Here is a 6,000-nt window from a genome sequence, read left to right as displayed (position 1 = left end):
GCTTCCACCCTCACTGATTAGAGTAATGAGGGGATCATAGACCCTGCTTAACTATGGATCGGGTAGCTCCACTACCTTCATATATACATCAAAATATTTTTTGTTATCCAAAGGAGATGTAGCTATCACTTCTAGCGTTTTCTTTAACTCGTTAAAAGTTACCATTAAGTCCATTCTTTCTTGAATTTTTAACGAGAAGAATTATTCCCGAAAAGCTGCAACACGAAGAATCTATTTCGTCTTTTGGTTCGGCAAAACAAGAATTATGATTTTGGGGTTATTTTTTTTCCGTGTGGTTACCAGTTTCTTGTTTTTGTTTGGCATTTTTTAGTGTTCTTTAGTCTCTTCTCTCTCTTTTTCCTCTCGCTGTATTTTGATATCCAAGATAACACCAACTTCATTTAGGTTTTAGGATACATTCCTAAATAATCTTTCTTGGATATAATCAATTAGTTAATTGGCTAATTATTTTCCCGTTGGCTGTTAATACATAAGAACATACACATACACACACACACAAACAAATATATATATATATATGTGTGTGCGTGTGTATGAGTGAGTGCGCGCGCTTATATGTGTGTGTGTATGCGTGTGTGAATATATATATATATATATATATATATATGTATATTTATGTATATGAAATAGTTTCAAAACTTTTATATTGTTATTTTTTCAGTTACGTAACTGCACTAATAGACCTTGTTGAAATAATAAATATAAATGGTAAGCCGAAAGTTATAACTGCTTAACGGAGGGGTGGAAGCAGAGAAAATTGCCTACTTTAGCGATGGTAGCAGCGGTGCTAAGTACTACTGCCCAATGGCATGAACGCAATAGTATAGTAGTAACTTTTGTATTAGTAACGGTGGAACTGGTGGCAGTAACAGGAACATATGCCATTCAAGAGAAAGAGAACGCGTATTTTAGAAGTTTGGTCAAACAATGGAGTAATATTTTCTTGAACAGTTTCTGAAACTGTTGAAATTGAATTCCTCTGAGAAACTTCCTTATCTTCCAAAAGAGCTTTGTAGTGTCTGCTTGGAAGACTTTTCTCTATAATCGTAATCACAACACCGTTATTCCGTAAATAAGTGGAAGTTAAGAACTAGTGTTGTGTGTGTGTGTGTGTGTATGTGTGTGTGTGTGTGCGCGCATATATATATGTATGTATGTGTGTGCATGTTTATGTGTTTGTGTGTGTACATGTGTGTGAAACGGAAAGAGAGAGAGAGAGAGAGAAAATGATAGAGAGAAAGAGAAAGAGAGTGACAGAGAGAAAGACAAGCAGAAAGATAACGCCCCAAAACACACATAACACACCAACACATACACACCAACACATACACACACACACACACTAACACATACATATATGTGTGTGTGTCAGTATGTATCTATATATGTACGTATGTATACTTGTATGTATGCATGTATTCATGTAAGTACGTATGTACATACTATATACGTACGTACGTACGTATGTATGTATGTATGTATGAATGCATGCATATATGTATGTATGAATCAGTGGAATGGACTAAGAGTCGGTATATTTTTACCGACTCTGACTAAATCTGTAACATTTCTTATTTCACAGATACTGACTTAGCTATCTTCTGCGCGGAAAATAAATCAGATTTAATGTTTTCTATGAAGGAGAGTCAGTTAGAAGTATTACTGCTTCTAATAAGATATCTCTGAATTTGGCTTTGGGACCTATGATTTAATCCTTATTCCATAGACACAGTCATTTCTTTAATCAATTTTGTAAGGCTAAACATTTCAGTATTTTACAATATTACCCCTTACACCAGGAAGTTCAGGGTAGGGGGTAAATTCGATCACATTAACCACAGTGTTCAACTGGTACTTATTTCATTGACTCCGAAAAGATGAAAGGCAAAGTCGACCTCGGCGGAATTTGAACTCAGAACGTCAAGACGGATGCAATGCAGCTAAGCATTTTGTCCGGCGTGCTAACGATTCTGCCAGCTTAGTATTTTACCATACTGGCATAGCTGTGTGGTTAAGAAGCTCGCTTTGCGAACACGTGGTTTCAGGTTCAGTCCTATTGCGCGGCATTTTAGACAAGTGTCGCTATTATAGCTCCGGGCAAATCACTGGCTTGTGAGAGAATTTGGTAGAAGGAAGCTGTGCGACAGGTAGTCGTATGCGTACGTGTGTGTGTGTGTGTGTGTGTGTGTGTGTGTGTGTGTGTGTGTGTGTGTGTGTGTGTGTGTGTGTGTGTGTGTGTGTGTAAGTGTGCGTGTGCGCATGTGCTTGTCTCTGCCCCACCGCAAGGCTCGACCACCGTGTTTGGTTTGCTTACGGCCCTATAACACTAGCGATTCGACAAAAGATTCCGATAAAATAAGTTTCAGACCTAAAAATAATTACTGAGGCCAATTTGTTTGATTAAACACTTCATGGCTGCGCCTCAGCGTGGCTGCAGTCCAATGACCGAAACAAATAAAGAACAGTAAGAAAAGATAGTATAATTTTCATTCCATTTAAAAAAATGTTTTTACATTATCTTCACTAATACAAACAATCCGCCAATCTCTAAAAAACACGGGGGTTGTATCTAACTGAGTTTATTTCTTTTAAAACGGTCGTTGCTTTAGGTGTTAAATCTTTCAGTTTTAACGCTAGTAAACAAAGATGTTCTTGATTTTCTTTTATAATATAATACTTTATTTCTTTTATATCCTGTTGCTCCATAGTCTTTTAATAAAACAAGCTTTTATTTTGTTTTAGTCTTGTTAATTTTGTTATACGCTAAATTGTTCGTAACTTCTTTAATAAATAATATAGTTATAGCCTTCAAACCTAAACATTAACAGATTAAAGTGCTATTACAATGAGACTCTTATAGCCAGCGGGTTTAAAGACCATAATACCTATATGCTTAGCCTTAACAATCACAAGAGAAAGCGCCAGCGTTAATTCTTCTTCTTTGCCCGCCTTTTCACTCAACGTGAAAACCTACATAAGAAGGGCCTTACTTTGATTAGTGGATAAGCAGCCTCATAAGAATAGGGCGTTATTCAACAGACATAATTGAAAGGTCTCGTTTAGTGTCTAGTATAAAGAAAATAAAAGCAAACGCCCCAAAGCACTACGAAGAGAGAGGATGCTCGTGTAGGGTTAACAGTGAGTGCCCAGTGAATGATCGATATAATACTGAGGCTGTGGCCCATGAAGCTAAGGTGGTGTTGTTGAACAACAGCAACAACAATGGAGGAACACACAGACAAATATTGAGCAACGGAGAGCTTCTTTAAGGCCAGGCTAAATAATTGCAAGTCCTCTTTTTGAATTCAAGAGAAGCGCAATGTTAAAGCATTAGCTATAAATATAAGGCTGTAAAAGGAAGGAACGCCGTACAAAAACAACTGGAAACTGCTGGAACAACCTCGGTCATAGCTGGATAGAAGTAGACGTTGCAAATTTACTTGGCCGAAGGAGAATAATTCTAAAGAATTCACATGATCCGGGTACCTTCCAGAACACTAAAGGTGAAACATTTAGTCGTTGTCCTCATGATGGAAAATTTGTTTTGGCAACGTCGTCGTCTCCATTTTCGCACTGGAAAACGGAAAATATGTATGCAGGCATGCGCCCCCTCCCCTACTTTTCGGCCAAAGCTGACATTGTACCATGGGAGAAAACTCTTCTTTCTCTTATAGGAAATGTTAACTTTTCATTATCTTTTTCATTCAGCTTTTCATCACCGCCGAGTGAACCAGGACTGTGCATTCCAGTATGTGTGTGTGTGTGCGCGCGCGCGAGTGTGTGTGTACCTGTGTGTTTCAGTATGTCTGTACACACATATGTACACATCAGCCACTGGCTGAGACTGTTGATATCTCACTGGCAACGTGTTTTTTCTTTTTCCATATTCCTTAGGATCACCTATCTTCCGATATATGACGGTACTTTATTTATATATTGTCACCAATAGAACCAGTTGATTGGTTATACGAATCAGCTAGGTTATTTGGAATTACATACTTACTGCAAGCAGTCGGCTGTGAGACATTCACTGTTTCATATAGTAATTAATAATGTAGGGGCACTACGGGAGACACTTCTGAGTGAAGAAGTTAAATACAAGTGGATGAATGTCTTGCCACACATGATCTTATGATATTAGTTTAAAATTTTAGCACAAAGCTAGCAATTTCCGGGCAGGGGGAAAGTCGTTTACATCGACGCCAGTACTCAACTGGTACTTATTTTATCGACTCCGAAACGTTGAAAAGGCAAGGTCGGCCTTGGCGGAGTTTGAACTCAAAACGTAAAGCCGGACGAAATGTCGCTAAGGATTTTTCCCAGCGTGTTAACGATTCTGCGAGCACGCCGCCTTACATGATCTCATAATATTGCTGCGATTACCATATAACTAAAAACTCAATTGGAATCCGCAAGTTGTAATTTTGAAGTCTTAAACTGGGATTTACAGATAACGATTTAATTCACAGGCAGAACATTTTAACAACAGCAAGATCTATTCTAAAAACCTGTAGATATATAGGTAGATAAGAGAGGTGGACAGGAAGATTGAATACTGAAGTGAATGAAGTGACAGGTGTATAAATTTATAGATTGAATGAAATGAAGAAAAAGGAAAAGAAAAGAAAAACAAGAAAAACCGAATCCTTATTGATTAGTGGATAAGTGGCGAATCGTTTAACCGTTTGCCAGTCTAAAGAATGTTAATAAGTTTGTCTTGAATGTCCATGCATGTTTTCAGACTTTTAAATATTCCTTGTTTCATACAGCTTTCATTTCATAAATCCCAAGTTATTTTGGTGCTGAAAAATAAATTGGCTATGTGTACCATATTCGATGCATGGACGTCAGGGAACTATATCGTGTATATTATATGTGATACATAGGACAGGCAAAGGGCTAAGATTCCAGTTGAAATCAGGAAACGCAGTCAATACCTATCACATAACAACAACTATATTCAAGATTCACGCTGTCCACTTGAATCTGGGGACCTATCGTCAGACTGTGTTCGACTGATACGTTTGAAAACCAACGTTGTGTATAAAATTGCTTGCATGTATAGAGAATATTATCTTGAATCTGCCACATATCAGCACCATCACAGTATGTCTGAACATTTGCTACAAAACCACGTAACCCAGCGAAGAGTGACGCACTGAAGAAATATATTAACACAGATCTTATTGGGGGGCATACATACCATGAACCTTGAAGCAAAACCGATCATGAATCGCTAAAGCAAGTTGGACAATTTGGAAATATGTATGTATGTATGTATGTATGTATGTATGTATGTATGTACGTATGTACGTACGTATGTATGTATTCAGTTTATTTCAAGATTTTTTGCCAATAGAGAAAGAACCGGTTTCTAACCTAGATCCAAGGCTCCTTCATTGGAATTTCAACATCAACAACAGGGTATTTTTGTATGTATGTATGTATGTATGTACGCATGTATCTGTCTGTCTGTCTGTCTGTCTGTCTATCTATCTATCTATCTATCTATCTATCTATCTATCTATCTATCTATCTATCTTATCTGTCTATCTTATCTATCTATCTATTTTGATGTCAGTGTCCGACTTCGCGATTTACTAAGTTATCAATGAAAAAGCTAACAAACAAACAGCACTCCCGGTGATGGATTACCTCATCAGGCGTATTTTTGATACTGACTGAGCATAAATAAGTTATCCAAGCAACAAGTGTCAAAGTCTGTAGCTATTTCCGAATTAGTTTAAATTAATTAATGGTAACATGCCATTTAATGTATTTATCTATACATACATTACATGCTATACCATATATAATGTACATACGTGAGTGTGTGTTTGTGTGGGCGTGTGTGTGTGTTGTTTAACGCATACAAATGTAGAAAGCTCGTGAGAACGTAAAATAATTTTTAAAGTGTTGTGTCGACGCCCCCAGGAGAAGAAGTAGGATCTCCCAAGACATAAAATAGAGGTAGTCTGG

General features: G+C 37.4%; 1 protein-coding gene across 8 annotated transcripts in view; it reads right to left on the bottom strand.

Moving 5' to 3' along the window:
• The window catches only part of LOC106880808 (cGMP-dependent protein kinase 1), a 170,886-nt gene that overhangs the window by 87,199 nt on the left and 77,687 nt on the right, over positions 1–6,000 (bottom strand). The window contains exon 1 of one of the 8 annotated variants that reach the window (XM_052969492.2): positions 1–731. This exon is cut by the window's left edge and continues 996 nt beyond it. The exons of the other annotated variants lie outside the window; for them this stretch is intronic. The gene's annotated coding sequence lies outside the window, so the exon portion shown is untranslated. Of the gene's footprint in view, positions 732–6,000 lie in introns of those variants that run through there. 8 annotated transcript variants of the gene reach the window in all.

This window comes from Octopus bimaculoides, chromosome 7 (assembly GCF_046866305.1).
Source record: "Octopus bimaculoides isolate indiv1 chromosome 7, ASM4686630v1, whole genome shotgun sequence".
Taxonomy (NCBI): Eukaryota; Metazoa; Mollusca; class Cephalopoda; order Octopoda; family Octopodidae; genus Octopus; species Octopus bimaculoides.
This window is presented reverse-complemented; position numbering and strand designations above follow the sequence as displayed.